Source organism: Phyllostomus discolor, chromosome 4 (genome assembly GCF_004126475.2).
Source record: "Phyllostomus discolor isolate MPI-MPIP mPhyDis1 chromosome 4, mPhyDis1.pri.v3, whole genome shotgun sequence".
NCBI classification, from domain to species: Eukaryota; Metazoa; Chordata; class Mammalia; order Chiroptera; family Phyllostomidae; genus Phyllostomus; species Phyllostomus discolor.
In genome coordinates this window covers 358,646-381,602 of record NC_040906.2, presented here as the reverse complement: position 1 = coordinate 381,602, position 22,957 = coordinate 358,646, and the positions used below count along the sequence as shown (strand labels likewise).

The following is a 22,957-nucleotide window of genomic DNA, read 5'->3' as shown; positions in this document are numbered from 1 at the left end:
TCACCCTTCGTAGTGTGAGCACGCAGCAGGCAGCTGCACGGGGAGGGTGGGAGGGAGCCCAGACTCTTCTCCCCCACCCCACATGGGAGACACTCGTGGGTCCCACCTGAAAACTTGTTAACAAATGGACAACATAAAATCTGTAAGTGAAGAACCGTAATTTTTGGTTTCTAAAACTAATCATAAATTGATTCCTTGTGAGGTTTTGCCAATTACATGTGCAAAAGGATACATCTTTGCGGAGAGAACTCTTGAGTGACAACCCAGAGAGCATGTTACCTCCAACTAACCAGAACCTCCAGCTTTGCCCACCAGACAGGACGGGGCACGGCGGGAACCAAAACCCCGCGGCTGAAACCCGGGACCTCTTCCCTCTTCGTCCAAAACTAAAATGACTTACTTTGACCCACACAGCTAACTTGCAAAGGAAAATTTTTAAAGTGCTTCCCTGGACCCATAAACCAAGCGCAATAAACGTTAACGTGCCGACGGGCGGAAAGCCACCAAGCCCAAGTCGCCGACGGGCCGGCCCCGGGCCAAGGAGCAGAGGGGACGCGGGCAGGCGTGTGCTGCGCGGAGTCCTGGAAGTCGGCACCATCCGCCACCCGCAGGAGGAACTTTCGCAGATGCCACCTCAGCACGGCCCTCCCACAGGCCACGCGAGCCCGCGGGCGGGGACAGGCTTAAAGGGGCAGGAGCGCGCTCGGCCTCCCTGCCTTCCATCCAAATTCGGTATTTTTCCGTCACATATCTTTCGTCTGGGACTCCAGGGCACCTCCAAGTTGCCCACTGGCCCGAGGAGGGCGAAGGCCCAGCCCCGACCACGACCACGCAGGAGGGGTGGCAGGTGGAGGTGCGGCTGGATGGCTAGGCCGCTGCCGGGTCCCCGGCTCCCCTGCAGGGCAGACCTCTGTGAATCCCCCCCCCTCCAGGGCAGGAACGCTCCTCCTTGGGGGTGGGGGACACAACCCAGACACCCACGTCACCGACCTGGTCCCAGGTCAGCCGCACCTCTTGGTGCTGGGGAGGGGCGCAGTGCAGAGGGAGGGCGACCCCTGTTGGGGGTGGCGGACCCCAGTCTGAGGTGGGGGGCGCTGTTGCCTCTGGGAGGGCACGGGCCGCAGGACTCCGGACTCGGGAAAGTTTCTTACTCTTTCCATGCCAGCACCGTGGCCCATGCGCAGTGGTGACACGTAGCCACCCCCCACCCCCCACCCGCCAGGCCCGGCCAGGGAGGAGGGGGAGCCAGGCGCCGGCTGACCAGGCAGCTGGGGAGTGGAGGGGGGTGGCGGGACCAAAGGCGCCCCCGGCCCCTCCCCCGCCTGCCCTGCGCTCCACGTCGGCAGTCCCCCTGCCGCCCGCCAGCCCCGCCCCCGGTGCCCCGACTGCCCCGCGCAGCCCGGCCGCCGGCTGCTCTGGGCCTGCGCCCCGGCTGCGCCGCCGCGCTCCGCCGCTCGCTCACCCACTGACTGCGCGGTGCGCTCGCCGCCCGCCGGCTCCGAGGACGCCCGAGCTCTGCTCCACTCGCTCCGAGGCCGGCGGCCGGGCCCCTGTGAGTATATAGGGCGGCGGCTCCAATCCCGCAGAGACACGTCAGACCCAGGCGCCCGCCCCGCCCCGCGCCAGCCCCGCCCCGCCCCGCCGCGCACAGGTCGGGGCGCGGAGTCCTGCCCGCTCTGGCCCACGGGGACCTGCGGGCCGCCCAGAGACAGGCCGGAAGGGCGGCCGCTGGGCCTCCCACCCCAAAGCCGAAAGCGAACGGCTGCCCAACCAGTCCCCACCTTCAGGAGCCGATGACCAGCGGGCTTTGGCCCAACACTCCCCTGGGACACAGGGCAGGCCTCCCAAGTTTGGGGCGCAGATTCTCATGAACTCACTCGCGCGGGTTCCGGACCGCATGTCCTTCACATCCAGTCAGTGTCCCCACTCTGCTCCTGGGCCACCAGGTTAACCCCCTCCCGAAGTGGAGCCGGCCCTTCGGGGAGTGCTCTCCCCCCAGTGGGACGGAAGCAAGGGGCACCTCCCGTCGCTGTCGCTGCCCCCGCCCCCGCCCTGCCCACAGGGGCTTCCACCCTGAGGCTGAGGATGACAAGCCAGGCCAGCATCCGTTGTGTAACCGGCGATGGCTGCCGTTTCCTCTCGTCAAGAGCACAAGTCCCGCGGAGGAATGCGCGGAGACACCAGCCTGTGTCTGGGGCGAAGGGGCACAGGCGCACAGTCCCGCATGAAGAGTATCTGTGCGCCATGGGCGCCGGAGCACTGGGCCTTCCCAAGGAGGGGCCAGGGCAGGGCCTAGGTGTGGGCGCCGTGGCAACAGAGGGGTCAGGCTAGCCCATCCCTGAGCTGGGTCAGCACAGGCTGCAGTGACCACAGGGGCTGCTCAGCAGGGGGGAAGCTGGTGCAGCGCTTCGCAGCAGAGGGCACAGCCAGATGGGGCCCCCACTGTGCCAGTCCAGAGAGGTGCAGGTGGGCAGGGGCTGCTGCGGCTGTTCAGTCTACAGGTGATGGCTGTCCCTTGTGTTTGGCAATGGCGACGAGCTCAGCGGCCAGACGTGGAAGGCAGCACACGCCAGAGTTCCTTCTTAACTGGACATTGCCGCGGCTTGATGAAAAGGGGTCAAGTACGGCACGGGGGTCCGGCTGCCCTCAGGGAGAAGGCAAGTGTGATGCAAGACAGCCAGAACTTCGGGCTGGGGCTATGACATGTGACATGTCCACTGGGCGGCCACGTGGGGTGTTCAGAAGGCAACTGCCTGTGCAAGCTGAAGCCCATGGCTGCTCGCGACATCACTGTGGGAGAGGAACCACAGAGGGCAGAGAAACATCCTCGACTCACCGTCAAGGACATGGTCACCGAAGCAGGGCCCTAGGTCGCCAGGAAGGTACCTGGGCAAGGGCGCTTCCTTCGCCGCGGAAGAGCCTCTTTAAGCTCCAAGGACCTCCTCAGTGCCCCTCCCTGCTCGGCAGTCTTCCCGCAGGGATCCCCCACCCAGCAGCTCAGCCGAGGGCTGTGCAGCTGTTTGCTTCCGGGGGCTCGGCACTGGGGGGGGCCACGAAAAGGGAGGACGAAGGCCGGGATTCGGGAAGAGCCGGCAGGTCGGCTGTCAGAGAGCTTCAGTGACGCCAGGGAGCTGCCGCAGCCAGAGCTTGCACAGGACGTAGTGCACAGGAGGCCTTAAAAGAGTCGGTTAAAAACCTATAATTAACAAAAAATATTGTAAAATCCAATGTTAAGTTGGTGCTTCCGTGCTGGTAACCATGACCAGCTTTCCTTCCCAGCAAGGGTTAGTGCAGTGAAACAGTTTGTACAGGTGAATCCTGGGCGTCCGCGTCCAGCAACTCACACCAGGTAACGTGTGACCACTTAGGGCCGCCTTGAAAGGTGCATGCTGATCTAGGACATTTGTGTTTCCAGCCCTCAAGGGAATGGGGAGAAGCTTTGGGCCTACTCCAGGTAAAAGGTTAGCACAGGCCACCACCCTACCCCTACTTAATGCCACGATCCCCAAAAGAACTAACGCTCGCTCCCCACCGAGGGCAGGCGCTAGAAATAGGAGAGGCCCGAAGCACCAGTCTGCACCGAGAGAGGGGGCCCCTCTGAGCACCAGCCACCACAGACCAGGCAGGAGAGGCTCAGGGCGCAAACTCTGACAACCCTCTCTGTCCAGGAACCCCGGGGTCAACCCTAGAAATTAACGAGACAAACCCACCCCTCTCGGGAGGGGACAAACCTCATACCAGGCTGCAAAAGACACCTGCAGACCCGCTCACAGCTGCAGAGAGGCTAAAAGCCCAAAATTCAAAAAAATAAAAAAGATTGCATCCCAGTAGGTATGTGGCTCAGTTGGCTGGAGTGCAGCCCTGCACACCAAAAGGTCGCGGGTTCCATTTCCAAATGGGAACGCCTAGGTTGCAGGTTCAAGCCCTGGTTGGGGCATGTACACAGGCAAGCTGTTGTTTCTTTCTCACGTCAACGTTTCTGTGTCTTCCTCTCTCAAACCGATTAAAAAAGACAAACAACACACCCTCAAGTGAGGGTGTGAAAAGGAAGAAGAAAGAGCATATGCTCTAGAGCAGGTATCTTCCTGGGGACATGAATGTTTAGTCCTCCTCCTCTAAATGAATGCGCTTCGTGGAGCGCTCTACTGCATCAGCTTGTGGAACGCTGAAATAATCAGCGTATCTCCACACAGACAAGAACACTGTTTGGAGCCCAGTGCAAGAACGTGTCAGGTGACACAATGTACGACGTCTAAAAAGCAGACGAGACAAAGGTCAGGGTCAAAGAGTAAGTTAAGGGACCCCCGCAGAAATGCAGTGAGACACTGCTCTCGGGGGCCGTGCTGGCCAGTGCCCACCGGCAGCGCGAGGCCGCCGACCCTCGCGCCGTGGCCGGTCCACACCGGGAGGGGCTGCCAGTCCAAACACAGGCTGGACTGTGAGGACTCCAGCCCCCCAAAACTCAATGTAAACCATCTTATTAATTTTCTGCTGATCACACCTTCAAGTCATAAGGTTTTGGATTGGGTTAGGCAAAATATATTATTCAACTTCACCCGTTTCTTTTCATATTTTTAAGGCATTAGAAAACTTTAAACTATACCGCTATATACTGGTCTCATTTGAGCAGTAGTGCTGAAGAGCTGGTGTCCCAAACCAAAGCAGACATGTTATCTGACAGAAGGCTTTTATTAATAAACTTCATATAGCAATCTTAGAGGAAAAAAACTTGTCATTTATTATAATTCTCTTAATTAAAATGAGTAAGTTTATATTGGGGAAAACACAAAATAGATACTTGTCTCATACAAATATTTCCTTTACCACAAACACTACTCAGGGGTGTGTGGCGCAGGGGACGGTCTCAAAGACTTCTGGGAAAGAAGTGACCACGTTTAGTTCCCAGTGTCTCTCCCAAGGTCGCTAACAACCCATTTTAAAAGGCTGGGGGGAGCCCTGGCTGGCGTAGCTCAGTGGATTGAGCTCGAGCTGCAAACCAAAGCACTGCAGGTTCGATTCCCAGTCGGGGCACATGCCTGGGTTGGGGGCCAGGTCCCCAGGGAGGGCCACGTGAGAGGTAACCACACATTGATGTTTCTCTCTCTTTCTCCCTCCCTTCCCCTCTCTAAAAATAAATAAATAAAATCTTTAAAAAAAAAAAAGGCTGGGGGGACCTATGGAAGGGGGAGCTGGTGGCCCTGGCCAGGTGCCTCAGTTGGTTGGAACAGCTCTCCTTCCTCTCTTAAAAAACCTTTTTTTTCAATAAACATATCCTCCAGTGAGGATTTAAAAAAGGGGGGGAGGGCAGGAACAAGGCGGAGGCAAAAGATACAAACATTTTTCACAGAAATACAACAAATGTTTATTTAATTTGTGCAAAAGAAAACCCAGGCTGACAGTAACATGAGATTCTACATGTCCCCTCTCAGTCCGGCAAAAACAAGGTCTGATGACTGTCAGAAAGAAAAGGTGTGGGAAAGCTCACGTGGCTGGGGAACAATCACTGACGTGATCTCTTCGGAAAGCAATTTGATTACAAGTTGTGATCCAGCTCACAAGTGTCCTTTGGGCCAGCGAGTCCTGCTTCTGCACACTGCTCCCACAGACACTCGGGAACGCCTCCAGAGATACACGTGCCAAGCAGATGCACGCCGGTGGAGCCCCACACCCCCGAGCGGCCTCCACACGACCGCCCAGTGCCCGCACCTTCCCTCTCCCAGCACACGGAACAGCGGACGCCCCCCTGCACTCCGCCCGCCCTGTGGAGGCCTGAACCCAGCCCTTCCCATGACGGTGGGTGCTCGCTCCACACCTGCTCATGCCAGCTTTGCTTGCTAATGTAATCACACAATTTAAAAATGATACCAAAGAAGAAAATGAAGGCAAAAGAAATAGTTCTGTGAATACTGAACTTAGCACACTGAAATTTCTCAGCAAAGGCAGGTTGTATTTTAAAAAATTATGCAGTTAGGTAAAAAAAAAAAAAAAAAACAAACCTTAAAAATCTCAAGGAATCCCGTGTTCCAAATGCTGTGTCAGTGTCTGCATTCTCGGTCCACTTAAAAGAAAGTGATGCTCAACGTCCTGGAGGACGCAGCATGAGTTCATGGGAGAACAGAGACCGTAGAATCCGGGCGGCAGGCCCTTGGACAGACTCCGGCCCCGTGCGAAAGGACTGGTGGCCCTTGGCCACGCACCCAGTGTCTGCGTCAGCCTGAAGTGCGACCAGCTGTCTCAGAGAACTGTGTCTGCAGAGGCACCCGTGGCTCTGGGAGGCTGCACAGCGTGGCAGAGCCAAGCACTGAGCACTACCGGCAGCAGCGCCTGGGCGAAGGAGGGACGTCACTCACAAACCTGCAGACAGCGGCTGTCCTGTACAGCTGCACGCTGTGAAGCTGGGGGTGAGCACAGGGCAAAAAGCGTTTGTTTCACCTAGCTCCTGCAGCTACTACCAATCAGTCAGTGGATGGCAGCCACAAGAGTGTCTTGAAGTCTGAAGTAAGAATTCTTTGCTGCTAATTTGTTTGTGAGGGGCTGCTGCCTGCAGGCACCCGGATGGCAGTGGAGCAGGGCCGGGGCTGCCAGCTGCCGGCGTGCACGCGAGCAGGGACTCGGCACGCAGGGCGGCACAGACATGGCTCACCGCCACACAAGGACGCGGGCCCGGCAGGGAGCACGCCTCACTGGACCTGCACCTTGCAAATGCCGGGCAACTGTCTGGCTTAGGCGACTTCCAGGATCTCCACCTCTAAAATTCTTTGACTGTTTCATTAAAGAAACCAACCTGGTGCTCCCTGGGGAAACGTGTGCTTGTGACCCTGGGGCCACTCCATGTCTGACGGCCATGGTGACGTCAGAGCAGCTGCTGTGCACACGGGTTCCTCACCACAGCCCGGGGCCAGAGCACGTCCCTGCCCCGGCGTGCGGGCACGTCTGGCGAGAGAAGGGCAGTGAGGCCAGGACTGGAGTGAGACGGCCGGAGAAGAGGGCTCCAGCCTGCAGCCCCCTCCACCCGACGCTGAAAATACACTTTCCACCTTCCAACTACAAGTCCCATTAAACTACAGGAACTAATTCCAAGTTTGACCTAGGGCAACAATTTATACGTGAGGATATTTTCTTCCTAAAATTTACAAAGAAAAGTTCCATGAGCCAGAATGAGCTAAGCTCATGTTTATAAAAACTTTGCTATGGATACAAAGCTACCTAAAGCCATGGGTGGAAATACTTAGAAATAAGAATCAGTCCTACAAGTGTAATGCTTTTCTACAAAGGAAGGAGAGGACAAGAAAAGTCAAGTCTCTGGATTCTCCCCTCTTTGGAGCACTGAGCCACGGTGGTCACTGGAAGTACACACCCTTCGCTTGGCCTGTTTCCTCTTCGTCTGTCAGACTAGGAGGTGGGACTCCACAATCTCTCTCAGCACCAGCTTTCTGCTCTAGAGCCTGAGCCACAGCTTCGGATTTAAAAGATTCTGGAAGCCCTTAACGATACACACAGCTGTGCCCCGACGAGCCACCTCCACACCGGGTGCCCTCCCGCAAGTGCGGCGTGCAGGCAGCGCAGGGGCCTCGCCGACCCGGGCAGACACCAGGGAGCTTGGCCCCTGAGCAGGCGAAGAGCGCCAGCGCGGCCCAAACAAGCTGCTGACCACACATCAAGAAACTGGGCACCGGCCAAAGGGGGCGGGAGAGAAAGATGGCCCGTCTGGGGCTCCGCTGGGCCCAGACCAGCACGGTGGCACCGGCCAATGAAAAGCCGCTGAGGCCACCGCACGAGGACTCGGAGCCTCACGGAGGAGCAGCTCCGCTGCTCTGTGAAGGAGGGACTGCAGAAGGCAACCCAACCGCAGGATACAAAGCTAACAGAATCTGAAACAACCTCCACACCGAAAAGACTGGCGGGTAACCCTGCTGTGTCCACACAGTGGAATGACACGCAGCAGGAGACGTGGGACGTGCTCCGGACACGCCCACGCATGGTCCCTGGGGCACTGGTGACTGAGGGGGGAGGAGCGTGAGAGAGTCGGGAGCACACGTCTGTGTGTCTGTTCACACTTGCAGAGACAGACAGTGGGAGAAGGAAGGAGGGGAGGGGCTGGGGCGGGGCCAGAGGCTCCCGCACACACCACGAGGGACAGCTCCGCTCTGAGAGCCATCGGGTCAGAGAAGAGCAGGCCCCAACGCTAACACAGGCCTCCTCGCCATCTTGATGCTGGTGTGCGCAGGAGCTGGGTCAGCGAAGAGTCACTGAGCCACATGCTCCGATCTGCAGAGTTCACTGTACTGCACTGCACTTCGAGAGTTTACAAAAAAAAAAAAAAAGGAAACGAAGCTTACAATGCCACACTGGTGGCAGAACCATCACAGAAAAAGCAACTTTAAAACACAGTAATTTGACAGTATATTCCAAGTGGGATCTGTCTTAATAGGGGTATTTTATTCTAAAAATATTATATATTGTAGGATAAGGTGATTAGGTAATCCGGTTAGGATACACATTTATGTAAAAAGCTCATAAATTTTCATGAGGATTGGAACAATCTACAGTCACGATGGGTCCCCAGGCCTGTCAGCCAAGAAAGCACCACGGCGGGGCGGGCACTAGGCAGGCTGAGGCACCGGTGCACCGCCCATCTGGCGCTGAGGGGACGGCGGGTCCCAGGTCCGGAGCAGAGTGTGCCCCAGGCAGGACACCCTGCTGTGGCAGAAAGCTAAGAAGCAGCCACAGACTCACGGGGCCACGTCCAGGGAGCACAGAAGCCAACTTGGGGGAACACCAGGAGCACCGGAAAAGTGGCTTCAGTGGGCTGGAACACAGTCCCACACTTCCCCACAAGTGCATCGTGCTGGGAGGAGCCAGGTGAATGCACCGTCACTCCTCCTTCCGCTGCAGCAGGAGCTCCTCTCAGGGTGACCGGCTCAGTCGGGGATTCCGCCCTCACACAGCCCCGCCCCAGAGCTACAGCAGGTTTGGGTCCTGACCACCGCAGCACAGCAAGTGCTGCAGTAAGGTAAGATGTCGTCTTTTTGCTGGTGGAGTCTTGCCTTCAATTTGTAAAACACTCTTCATCTATGAAGTGCAGTAAAGAGAAGCACATAAAACAAGGTGGAAATAAATGTAAGAACGCCAATTAATGTAGAAATAGAATTAGGAAGATCTCTATGTTGCAACTGCCAATTGCAGGCTAAATCATGGCCCCTACAGATGGCCAGGTCCTTTGCTCAGAAACCATGAATGTTGCAGACAAATCAAGTTGTGCAGGTGCAACCCAAATGTAATCACAAGTGTCCCTAAAATCACATGCTTTAAAGATGGAGGAAGGAGCCACAGGAAAGGCAAGAGACTTCAAGAAGCTGGAAAAGGCAAGAAACGGATTAGCGCCTGGAGCCTCCAGTGAGGTGGACTCCAGCCACACGTGTGATCACTGGTTACAGAAGCAACAGGAAACGACAGACACGAGCAAGGCGGCTGTTAACCCCACTGGGTCACTGGTGGAGAGAGAACTTTATAAGGGACACAGTCAGCCTGCTGCCACTGTGCTCACTCGCCAGTCAAGAAAGACAGCCAGGTCTTGGCCGGTGTGGCTCAGTGGACTGAATCCTGGCCTGTGAACCAAAGGGTCGCTGGTTCGATTCCTGGTCAAGGCACTTGCCTAGGTTGCAGGCCAGGTCCCTAGTATGCGGCACATGAGAGGCAACCACATACTGATGTTTCTCTCCCTCTCTTTCTTCCTCCCTTCCCCTCTCTAAAAATGAACAAAATCTTTGGAAAAAAAAAAAGAATGAAAATAAATGAGCTAAGCATCGAAGTCAAGATAGAAAGAGAAGTTTTTTTAAAAGTAGAATAAATAAATAAAAGAAACTGGTAAAATACAAAACTAAAACAAAAAAACAGCTGGGTTGGTCAATCAAAACCAAAATCAGTTTCTCTGACAAAGCAGTTAAGAGGCAAATTAGCTCTTTCCAGTCTGACAAAGAGGAGGAAAGAACACCCAGAATCCAAGCTCACAAAGACACAGTAATATTCTCACCCCGCTCTGAAACAAGAACAGTGCGACCAATGGCAGCAATTACATCTCCAGGTAGATCCCAAGGAAGTTAGAGCTTCTTTGTCCCAGGGGGACCCCATAAATTATTTTTGTATCTCACTGGCATTAATTGGGTTCTGAGCCAATTAGGGGACCAAGAACTACAGTCAAGGGGCCAAAAGGATGGGATATGACGGACACGGCCAGTCAGAGTCTACCCATGCAGCTGGACCACTTCATCTAAAACAAATGACTTGCACATGGTGGAGAGGGCGGCTCCCTGCCACTGGTGTGGCTCAGTGGGCTGGGTGTCATCCCACGAAGCAAAATGTCCCTGGTTCAATTCCAGGTCAGGGCACAGGCCTGGGGTGCGTGTTCAACCTCCCATCAGGGCAGGTGTGAGAGGCGACCTATGGATGTTTCTGTCCCTCTCTTTCTCCCTCCTTTTCTCTCTCTCTAAAAATAAATACATGAATACATACATATATCAATCAATCAATCAATCAACCAATCAGATCTTTATGAAAAGAAGAGGAAAGGGTGGTTCCGGGGGGCGATCAGGGCACGTCTGCCTCCCCGTCACACGTGCACCCGCACGGAGAGGAGACTGCCGACTCACCACAGGGCAGTGCCCGAACGGGCTAGACTTGAAACGGAGCACCGGCCTGTGAGTCCACGCTCAGTTCAGAAAACCAGACACGACCAAACAAGGCCCGCTCCAGGGTGCAGCAGGGTTCAGTGTTAGCACGCATGCGCAGCTCGCACCGATAGCCCAGAGGAGAGCAAACAGTGGCGCAGACACGACTGGCAAGTGGGCATTAACGAATGCTCCAAAGACTGATGGAATTCAGCAGATACTGCTTCCTTCCTATGGAATTCGGTATCAGGAATGGACAGAAACAGCTATATTATTATTTCCCAGAAGTAAAATATATCGTATTTAAACTCTAAAGTTACTTTGTTGAAATGAGTAACAGAATGGCAAAGACGTCTACTGCTGTCAAAGACTGCCGGTCACGCCGCCCGAAGACACACGTGTAAGCAGAGAGACAAATGCCACCGTGTGCAGTGATCACCCGTCCGGACGGCCCCTCTGTCACCCTGCACAACCAGGAAAGCCGAAGGGAAGGTCTGCAAGCAAAACGGCACGTGCACACCCGCACGCACGGCCCACTCCGTGGCGGTGCTCAGTCCCAGTCCAGGAGACTCACCACAGACCGTCTGCTCCCCCAAGTCCATCTGGATCCCCAAGGACATGTCAAACAGTATCTGTGGAGGGCTGAATAACGGCCACCCAAAGATACCCAGTCCTGACTGTCTGGAACATGAAAGTTACCTTGTTTGGAAAAAACAGTCCTTCCAGGTGTGGTTCAACTGAAGATCTCCAGGAGACCGCCCTGCCTGCCATCACAAGTGCCAAAAGGTTCCAAAGAGACACAACGCAGAGGAGAGAGCCTCGTGCGGACTGAGGCTGCAGCGACGCAGCCGCAAGCCAAGGACTGCGGGGTGGCCTCCGCACCCTGGGCGCGGCGGAGAACCGTTTCTGCCCTAGAGAGCCCCCGGAGGGGGGTGTGACCTTGCCCCGTGTCCAGTTTCTAGCCTCCAGGGACGTGACAGGACAGATGTGTTGTTTTAAACAGAGCTCATGTGAATCTACGAGTTTGTCTTTCAATGCAAGTGCCATTTCAAATTAGCAGGAAGGACAGACAAGGCAATAAAGAGAATTAATTAGGCCAACTTGCTATCCATTTTGAAAAAATATAAAGGGTGATTCCTACTTCATGGCATGCTCCAAAATAAAGTTCAGCTAGACTAGAGCAGGGGAGGAAAACAGCCGCGCCCCGAGGAGGCTGAGCAGGAGAACCTGCCACCTGGGGAGGGCCCAACGACCACACAGGCTGCAGGCGCCGACGAGGAGGGTGTGCGCTCAGCTGACCTCCTCAGAGCCTAAAATTTTGCTACAGCAGAGACTATCAAGTACCGAAGGCAGGATACAAACAGCTTTTCTCTGCTCAGAAACCATCTGAACAGGCTACGACATGTCAGCACACAGTCCACAGAAAGTGAGGACACACTGTCACACAGGCACACAGGGTCGTCCTCCGCCCGCACTCTGAGATGACGCAGATGGACAGAGTGACGCTGTCTGGGAGACAGGGAGGGAGACCAGGCCTGCCAACCACCGAGTAAAATCAGAAAGCATTACAAGATGCACGTGACAGATGTGTGCACACACACACGTGCACATCTGTCACACTGCGAAGTAGCTGCTCTCTCGTAGTGCTCTGCACGTCTGCAGAGGTGCAGGTGTGAGACACAGGTGTGATGCACACAGGAAGGCTCACACCAGCACTGTCCATGGGCAAAGAACTAGGAGACACACAGGTGTGTGTCCGTGAGAAAGTGGTCACCACACAGTGTCACTCTGAGACCTCACGACAGGTGTGTGGCGAGGGCAAGACGGTGCACAGGACTTGCTTTTTAAAAACTAGCACATGAAGCCCTGGCTGGCGTAGCTCAGTGGATTGAGCGCGGGCTGAGAAACAAAGCATCGCAGGTTCGATTCCCAGTCAGGGCACATGCCTGGGTTGCAGGCCACGGCCCCCAGCAACCGCACATTGATGTTTCTCTCTCTCTTTCTCCCTCCCTTCCCTCTCTGAAAATACATAAATAAAATCTTTAAAAATTTTTCTTAAAAAAATAAATAAAAACTAGCACATGAGCTTCCACACACACAACAGGGTGTCTACACGGCTGAGAGAGGTGGAGAGGACAGAGGCAACTGTGGGGGGGGGGGGACAGCAGCACGAGACCAACACACAGAACGACCTAAGACTGTCACTGCGGGGAAAGGGAGCCACCGACGTGGAAGGGAGAAACTGGGACAGACACTGTAGCGTTAGACTGAAAGTGGGGGTATTAGAGTAAAGGCATGCTTTTCAACATATAGACATAAAAATAGACGTGCATATTATGAAAGCCTGAGCACCAACTGCTGTAAGAAGGAACCGTGTTTCCTCGAAGGAAGGCTGACCCAGGTCTGGGGCAGGAGAGTCCACGCAGAGCCCCGAGGGTCTGGCAGCACCAGACAGCAACAGGGGCGGCACGGAGACGGGCCGTGCCAGAGAGCCACAGGCTGGCCTGAACGGGCTCCCACTGGTCCGACCTGGGAACACACGAGCAGCCAAACACACACTGATCCTAACGGGCGAGCAGCTACCGAATGGAGAGGCAACCGACCCGTCAGCCTAGATGGAGGTAGAGGAACGAAGAGCCTGGGTGTGCGACAGCAACAGACGGGGTTTCACAGGACGCCCCGGAGCACGCTCACGACAGAGGCCTCGCGGTGGGGAAGCCTGGCCGAAGCCGCCTTCTCGGGCAGCCAGAGCGGACGTCACCGACGGTGGGACAGACCAAGAGCCAGCGCCGCCAGAAAGGCTGCAGAGCTAAGAGCCCCACCCCCCTCCTGTGCTGGCGCAGCCAAAGAGGCCGAATGTAGTCAGAAGGAAGCACCCGGGCCCACGTGCAACCTGCAGATCATATCCACAGGCGATGCACCACAGGCTCGTGCACTTGACACCGACACGGTCTCACGAACCGACGTCCCCCCCGAAGCTCAGTGTGATGATGAAAAGGGACACCAAGCCCACGCTGAGGGATGGGTGGCCCGCAACCTGCCAGCCCCTGCGAGCAACACCGGCGTCCAGGTCAGGAGAGCCGCGGGAAGACGGAGCCAGTGTCCGACTCCGAGCTGGCCTTCTGGGCAGCCCTGACGGGGTCTGAGGCAGCGCGGCGTCCCTGTCAGCTCCCCGGGCGGGCGGACGGCTGCACGAGATGCAGGACGACGGCGTCCCGCTTGCGGGAAGCACACCGACGGAGCGGAGGGGGAGGCGGGCTCGTGTTCCCAGCTCACTCGGGGGCTCGGGGGAGCTCCGCGCCACACTCACAACTCCTCCATAAGGATGAGGGGGACTTTAACAAACCAATGGTGGAGAGCACTCCATTTGTGGTCAGGAAAACCAACACCTTGCCCGGGCTGGCGTGGCTCAGTGGATTGAGTGCAGACAGTGAACCAAGAGGTCACTGGTTCTATTCCCAGTCAGGGCACGTGCCTGGGTTGCGGGCCAGGTCCCCAGTATGGGGTGAGCAAGAGGCAACCACACACTGATGTCTCTCTCCCTCTTTCTCCTTCTCTTCCCCTCTTTTTGAAAATGAGTAAATAAAATCTTTTTTAAAAGAAAAAGAAATGCCTTCATTTGCAAAGAAACACATCAAACTAGGAGAAGGGTGGCAAATGACATTGACCATTCAAGCTCTTACTCAAAACCCAGTTTAATTAGATATGTTTCCTCATGAGAGCAACTGTTAAGACCAACCCACATATCACCCACATGTTACAAAGCACAGCAAAGCTTTACCTCAATTTCAGTATATTTCTGAACAGTATATATACTGTTTCAGTATATACCTGAAACAGTATATTTCAAGATACTGTTATGAGAACTGTCTGTTACACATCATTTGTTCCAAGTTCAGGAAGGCATGATTTTAAGCCATAAGAAAGTGTTCAGGAGGCTGCTGGTGGCACAGCCTAGACACCAACGACGCACGAGGGGACCCCTGCTGGCTCCTCCCCAGGACCCAGACCTCTCAGAGGCTCTCGGTCCCCTCCATCTCCCCGGCAGCTCAGACACCATGTCCGGAGGGGAGGGCACAAGCTGCCCACCTGCGTGGGGCCAGCCTCTGGCACTGCTGACTGTGACCACCCACTCACAGACACCAGCATAGGAGCCAGCTGTGCCACAGGGGTTGGGGGGGGCGATGCCAGGACAGGGGAGTGATCTGGGGGCCGGGGGAGGAAAGTGCCCACCACCAGGCAAGGGCTTAACAGAGGAAAAAAACACCCCCCACGCACACTGCAGAACTGGGGTGAGGCGATGAGAAGATGAGCAAAAGAACATTTTGGAATTCCACTATTCTTGTAAGAAGCCACCTAATGCCTCCCAAGGAAGTTCTGGACTGGCTGGAAACAAAGTGGTCTCCAGTGAAGCCATGCCCAGCAGACAGCACAAACCCAGTCACCCTGACGGGCGGGGGTGGGGGTGGGGGCGGCTACAGAGTCCTTCGCAAGCCATTTCCTGCTTGCAGGTTTAGTCCTGAAACCACCAGCACGGCCTGAAACATAAAGGCTTCTCGGAAGAAGTCAAGGGCCAGAGCTGCCCGCACACGCTCCCCAGCTCCTCCCCAGCTCGGCAGCACCGTGGGTAGTCAGGCACCTGGAAGCCCCGAGCAGCACCGACCGACCCCGGACGAGAACGGGAGGCTGACACACCACCCTGCTCCCAAAGCAGAGGCCCCAGCGCAGCCTGAGGGGGAGCTGCCCGCGGGCTCTGAAGGCCGACTGCTGACTCTCTGCCAGAGCCACCTGGCCCTGCCCGCCCAGCCAGCCTCGCAGGTGGGACCTACACTCACTGACCTCACGGGGTACGGCGGTCGCCTCCGGCACCTGTGTAAGCTGAAGAAGGGTGGGCCCAACAGCACCAAGTTGGACAGGCTGCCCTGGCTGCAGCGGGCTCTCTTCTGGACGCCTCGGAGACCACAGGGCTGTGCCTGGGAGCCAAGGGGCCCCGCGCCCAGGCTGCCTGGCAGCAGAGCTCCTCGCCGAGCAGCCACAAGGCAACAGAGCTCTGGTCTCAGGGGCTCACAGGCCGGCCCCAAGCACAGGCCCGGGTAGCAAAACAGAAGCCTGGCCTCAAAAGACAAGTCTATTCTTCAAATTAATCTCCCACACCGGGTTTAAACCTGTGCTGCAGGGCCACCTAACTACCGAAATCAAAACAGTGAATACTATGCAGTAATTCCATTTGAAAGATATTTACAAGTGAGCTAAATAGTAATGAAATTAGAAACAAATTACACAAGAGCAAAGTGAAAAGCAACACCTACATTGATTACAAAGTAGAACCTGTTAGCATAATGCAACACAGTTAGTTGACTTTGCTCAGCCTGGCGCCCAGGCAGCAACTGCTTACCCCTAACTGGCCGGGTGCCAGGGCGCTGCCTCCAGCGTGAAGAGGAGGCACACTCTCCAGGGACATGTGCCCAGCTGTCACGCTGGTGCAGAAGAAAGGCAGAAAAGACCGTGGAGGGCCATCCTTCCCTCTTTCATTTCTAATTTCTAAAGGAAAAGTTTCAGAAAGGGCAAAAGTTTCCAACCCCACACAGCACAGAATCAAAAGCCGTGCATTTTACACTGAGAAGGGAGCATCTCGGCTGGTCACTCACCTCAACCCCATCGTCCAAAACAGCCCAAATGCCAAATACACGGGCCTCTTTCAGAAGTGCCTTAACTCTACGCCCCTGTTGTTTCCTCTCCCTCCAGCCTATTTGCTCCGAGGGGTCTGGTCCTTTCGGGACGAGGGCAGTGTCTCTGGCTTGGCCTCGGCCCCCAGGGTCGTCTGTTGTGGCAACCTCTGCAGGAGAGCAGCACTCTCCAGAGCCCCCGGGGGCAGCACTCCGGAAAGGTGAGGAGCGGTTGCCACGCAGGTGGTTGCCGTCGAGGCACCTGCAAGAAGCCTTTCCTCCCCGGGAGCCACACCCCCAGAGGTTTTCGGATGACGGAGAACCAGGGTGCAGGGGAGAGCCGGGCCACCAGGCCCTCCCGTGCCTGCCTGCTCTGGGCAGCGTCACAGAGACCCTGACTGCCAGCGCCCTGCTCCCCAGCCCCTCAGCGTGACAGAGGGGTCACGCTGATCACGGTGACAGTGTTTCCGTGAAAACGCACGGCGGCCCGAGCACCCGCGTGCCCTGAGCGGCAGCAGCTCCCCGCAGAGGCACGCGGTCCGCACACACCTCTGCCTCTCAGCAGCCCGTCAGCCCGGCCACGCCCACACCTCCAGAGGAAGCCCCTCTGAGACACCACCTGCCGCGGCCGGAGACCCAGTGGCAGCCGAGGCACAAGAGCAGCGTCGTGGGGCCCGGCCTTCAGACGGGCTTCCTTCCGCACCCAGCGTCTCCCCCAGAGCCCCGACAGCAGCAGCCTGCTGCCATCTACCCCAAGTCCGTAAGGGACAAGGGCTCAGAATGTTCCCTTCTTAGCCATCAACTCAGTGCTGTCAGTTCATTCCCTCCAAGTGAGCGCCTCCAGGACCAGGTTACCTGCTGCGCCACAAGGGTCCAAGTCAAGCGGTGACTTGGGCCGTGACCCAGACCGGGGGGTGGGGGCAGGGAGACCAAGAGGGGATTTACCTCACGAGACCTGGCTCAGGTGGCGAGAGATGATGCAACTGGGTTGCTGCAACAGGATGAGGGACACGCTAGTCCAGGGAGAGCCCGGAGCGGAAAGGCGACCCCGGAGGGTGGCCGCGTATGGACTGACGGCAGTCACCTGCAGGTTACCGTGGAGATGAGCCCTGGATGCGTTAGGGCCAGGCCTTTGATTTTTTCGCTTCCTTACCTGGCCCTACTGGTGAATATGTGGTTGGTGCAAAATGCCTGCCTGACGACTGAGCCGGTGAGAGATATTCCAAGCCCCAAGGGGCACAGGACGAACGGCCGGTGAGGGCTTTCCGTCGGCAGCCCCTCCTCCGCGTCGGTGGCGTGGGGACTCCGACGGTGCAGGGGACACCCCCGTAAGCGGCTCCACTCACCCTCGACTCTCAGCTGAGCCCCAGGGCCTGCGAGGGCTGCATCCTAGAGCCCTTCTGAGGGCCGACCCTGGAAAGCAGGGCTGCTCCGAGTCAGTGCGGCCGACCTTCCGTGTGAGTCAGCTCCTCGTTGTGGGGCTGTCCTGGGCCTCAGGGTGCTGCACACCGCGGCACCCTGCCCAGCGGACGCCAGTAACACAGCCGTGTCATGACAGCCAAAAGGCCCCCCACAGCTGCCAGACGTTCTCAGGGGGCGCGTCGCCTGGCTCAACCACTGCGGTAAACAGGGGCACGATGGCTGGCCTGGGAGAAGGGCAGCCGAGAGCAGGAGCTTTACTGGGAACAGCTCTGTGTCACTCGTGCACACATGAGAGGGATCAAGGAGTGGGTGCCAGGAGTGTGCCTGTCGATCAGCTCCTCACGTCGTCCTTCCACATCCAGTTACCAGTACACTGAGTTGGCCAAGGGTTCAGAGCTCTCAAAGGTGGGCAGCTGGGGGAACCACAAAGACTCAGCCCCCTAATCTTTACACGGAAGAGGCTCAAGTCCTACAGACCCAGCCACTCCCAGTGTCCCAGGGCTGATGCAGAGCAGGTCCAGGCTGCAGTCGGGGCTCCTGACTCCCAGTCCAGGGGAGCACCGCTTCCCCGCCTCTGGGAACACCCGACCTCCCCCCCCCCCAGTGGAGCACCCGTGCCCAGCGGTCTGCACCTGAGGGCAGCAGACACAAGCACTGCTGCCCTGCCAAGGCCCCCTGCCAGGGCTGCCTGAGGACACCAACACATACAGATAAAGGGCAAACCTGAGAGAGTTTTCAGAAAACACTCACTTGAAAGAATCCATACTGATGGCCCAATGGCATTGAACACCAGCACCTTCCTGCCCCTCCCCCCCCAGGGGCAGCCTGCTGTCCCAGTGGTGGGTCTGGGGCACAGCCAAGCCTCCTGACAGGGCTCTTCACCACAGCAGGGCCTGGGTTGGGATGGGCGGGGCGGGGGGGCTGCCACGATGCTGGCTGCATTAACTCATCAACACCACAGCAAGCCTGCTGCAGTGGTCACCCGAGGAACGTGATTTTTAGCGTAAAAATGCTGTGAAATACAACTACAGGAAAATAATGCAAAAACTGGCAATCCCTCATGATTCTTCCCCAGGAACTATCTTCAAACTTACTGATTTATTTAAGGTTTTTCTTAGATATATTAATACATGGTTTATGTAAAAACAGATCACATTAATGTATTATTTCACCATTTGCTACACTCATTTTCATTAAAAAACCCATCATGCTGTCTTTCCCAGTTTTACAGACAAACTGACCAGTTAGCGACCACCCGAGCAGGATGAACACAGCTTAGTAAGCCCCCTGCTGATACTGCTCCCCCCTACCCGTTCTCTGGTGATCACCACACCACTGGAAAAAATACCCTCTGCCCATGGGGCCTGTAGCTCCACAGGACCAAGCCTGAGAGATACAGTCACGTGATGATGGGGGGGGCCGAGTGCCAAGGCACAGGGACCCGGAACAGCTCCACTCCACAACTGCCACCAACACGTACACCTGACCCTCACCTGACCCCTCACCCTTAATAACTAAACGGTCATGTTTATTCTTCCCCATCTGTAGGGAAATGTGATTTCAATGTCAATTCTTTGATCACTGATGAAAACTGAAACCTTGCTTTGCTTACTGGACATTTGACCCTCTTAACTCTGAAGACCACCCTAATCGCACAACCTCTGCCACTTCTCTGCTAAGGCGTTTCAGCGCACAGTAGGACAAAGCCAAATCCACAGCTGGGCTACTAAGGAGAGAAACAAAGAACAGAAGAAACTACGAATTTCAGTGAAACTCAAGTTGTAAGCTAAAAAGAACATTGCTAAAGGGCACCCAGGCAAAAGCAGTAAGAAAAAGCTATCAGCCCTGGCTGGTGTGGTTCAATGATTTGAGTGCCAGCCTGAGAACCAAAAAGGTCACTGGTTCGATTCCCAGTCAGGGCACATGCCTGAGTTGCAGGCCAGGTCCCCAGTTGGGGGTGTGCGAGAGGCAACCTATCAATGTGTCTCAGGCACATGGATGTTTCTCTCCCTGTTTTTCTCTTGCCTGCCCCTCTCTAAAAATAAATAAATAAAATCTTCAAAACGCTCTAAAAAAACAGGCTTTCAAAAAGGACAGTTTTACCTCTCATGCCCTGGCCGAGGCTGTGGTTTGTCTCGGTTTCGAAAGAGAAATAGAATCTCTGGACTGGGACACCTGGCAGAGTGGAGGATGGGACCTTTCTGAAGACACAGGAAGCAGGTTCTTCCAGAGTGACACTGAGACGGCAGCCCTCTCCCTCCCGCTGCCCCTGCAAGAGGCTGGAAGGCATCGAACGTTTTCTGGATAATCGGAAGAGACCCAAAGAAGCGGGCTGGGTGTTTTCAGAAAGTGGCCCTGCCAGGCGCCTCCAGGGTGAGGCACAGTGTGCAGGCCGGACCATTGGCACAGAGGCCCCTCGACAAAGGAGCGGGCACTGCCTCGCAGCCCAGAGGAGGCTGCTGTGCAGAGCCAAACCCCACACCAACAGACAGCAGCGTGACGGAAACAATGACTTCAGGGAAAAGAAAGCTTTAAAACTCGCACATGTCCTCAGAGGAGATGCCAGGTCCATGAAATAAAAACAGGAGATTACAGAACAGGAGTGGAGAGAACGAGAGAAAGCTCTTTGACACAGAATTAGAGACAAAGTTGAGAACGTCTCCCGGAAAGAAAATGGAACACCCAGGAAAACCAGGGTCGCTCCAGAAGCTCTAAGACGGGGGGGTGTCAAACTCATCGTCACCGGGGGCCACATCAGCCCGCGGCTGCCTTCAAAGGGTGCAACGTAACTTGAGGACTGTGCAGATGTAACTGCTCCTTAACCAGGGGCACGGAGCGCGGTGCTGCCGCCGGGTAGGAGCAAGGTGCCGGGCCGGATGAAGTGAGGTGGAGGGCCGGACTCGGGCCGCAGGCCTGTGTTTGCCTCCTGTGCTCTAAGAGCTCCATTCTGGAAACAGAAAGTGAATGGGAAGAAATCAAAGCAACAAATCAGAAAAAATGCCCAGCTTTGCAGAACGAGTTCCCAGACAGCCCCAAGTGTGGGCAGGACGTCAGGTAACAAACCCCTAGGGGCATCAGCACACTGAGCGTGTCCAGTCGTACAGAGAGAGGGCCCTCGGCACCACCAAGGAGAAACAGTCGCGTGGGGAGGCCTCGGCGCGGACACTGGCAGGTGGGGGCAGAGAAGCACAACGGTGCCCACACTCCCCCCAGTCACAAAGGCAGTGAGGAGCTTCCAGGCGTGCAGGTTCTTCAGACTTTCCCTCCCACGCACCTTTGCCTAGACAACACCTTGAGAAACTGCTCCATCGAAATGAGAGGAGGAAACATCAAGAAAGAGAAAGAAAAACATCGTTCCAGGAAACTGGGGACCCAGCACAGAAGGGGCGGGGAGAGCTTCAGGGAGAGTCCAGCAGGCCGGAGGCCTGGGACAGGTTTAGTCACCATGAGATTAGTATGTGGAATTTCATCGAATAAAAAGGACTAAATTTCTTGAAAAGATTTAGACAAACTGGTGAACCTGGCGTCGAGTTTCAGTGACAAATACACAAACAAACAAAACAAGATTCAGGAGAACTTCATGGACAACAAAAACTTATCCGGGAAAGGAAAGGTGATCCACGAATGACACTGTGCAGTCGATGTAAACGCTAAACACCGAACTCACCAATCAAAGACGCACCTGCTCTGGGCAGCCATGTGTGTGTCTGCACAGCACAGGCAGAGAGTAAACGAAATGTCGCTTCACATCTGCTCTCGGAGCCAAGTGAGGAGAAGGTGTGACACGGCAGGGAAGAGCCACAAAGGAGCAAGTGAAGCCCGCACGTGCTGCTCAGAGGCGGTGGCGAAGACCGGGGGATCCGCTGAGAGCAAGCGTGGTGCTCCGCAAGGAGCGACACACGACTGGGGGGAGGAGATTCACAGTTTTTCCTTACAAGCCCTTTTAGATTATTTGACCTCTTAAAAATGACAGGAAGATACATACTTGATCTGAAATACAACTACTCTTTAATTGTAAAATTCACAGAATGCCAATACAAAGCAGTAAGGGCGAGTGTGCACAGTCAGTGCAGTGTTACCAAACCAACAGCAAGCATCAAGACGACTGACTCCACACGATGTCTGGGGTGTGCATGGCTCCTCTTTACGGGCTCCGAGCAACTGCAGTGTGACTGGTAAAATAACAGCCTACTAGGGCTGTCACTTCCAAAATGTCTCTGATTTGAGAAAGAAAGAAAACTTCGCTTAGCCCAAGACAACCTACGTAATCCATTTTTAAAGTATATACACATGAAAAGAGTTTAATTCGTTCACTGGTTTTCAAGTGCGGAATGCTGTGGTGTTTCTACAATTTAAAGGAAAAGGCATTCTGACACACTGATGTTCTCGGCCACGTTCTACTTGGTCAAACACTGTTGCAACATGCATGTCGGACTTTCTGCTGCCTAACTCGGCAGCGGAGAACTCAGCTGTGTACGGTTTCTTCCAGGAGCCTGGTTATTTCTTAGCGGAAAAGGGAAAAGCCTCCCCACGTATGGTCACTGGCCCTGTGCGCGGGATGCCTGCTGAAGGGGTGACACCAAACACAGGGTGGGGTAAAAGTAAGCTTCCAGTTGCTTGTATGGAAAATGATACAATATAAATAAACGATAATGCAAGAATAAACCCCAAGGCTTCACGAGTTCACAACTGCAAACCTACTCCTTCCACGCCCTGTAAGATTGCCCCTCAGGACTTCAAACAGTGTGTTCTCTGCTCAGGCCCTTTTGGTAAGTGAATACTCTTCAGCTCAGGGAAGCATTAATGGGGAATCTATCTGATCCACTTGGGACTAAAGGTCACAAGTCACCCTGGCGGACAGTGTGACCACCTGAAACCCTACAGGTCTTCCTGAAGGGCACCACATCCTTCCCCACCGGCTCTCAGCAAGCCCGTCACCCTCTGAGGGGTCGAAATGCACCAAGTTCTCCAGCTCTTGCCAAGACCAGCTTCAGCGGCCACACGGGCCCTTTGCATCAGCTGGTCTTCCTGCCTGGACTCCCCATCCTGCCAACTCCACCTGAAAAAAAGATTATGCATCCTCTAAACCCCAGTTCAAGAAACACGTTCTGCCCTTGCCTGGTGTAGCTCAGTGGATTGAGCATGGGCCTGTGAACCAAAGGGTTGCTGGTTCGATCCCTAGTCAGGGCACGTGCCTGGGTT

The 22,957-nt window shown here is 55.6% G+C and overlaps 1 protein-coding gene across 2 annotated transcripts in view; it reads right to left on the bottom strand.

Moving 5' to 3' along the window:
- LOC114493849 (high density lipoprotein binding protein) overlaps nucleotides 1–22,957 on the bottom strand; it is a 59,380-nt gene that overhangs the window by 34,095 nt on the left and 2,328 nt on the right. The window contains exon 1 of one of the 2 annotated variants that reach the window (XM_028508560.2): nucleotides 1,463–1,586. The exons of the other annotated variant lie outside the window; for it this stretch is intronic. The gene's annotated coding sequence lies outside the window, so the exon portion shown is untranslated. Of the gene's footprint in view, nucleotides 1–1,462; nucleotides 1,587–22,957 lie in introns of those variants that run through there. 2 annotated transcript variants of the gene reach the window in all.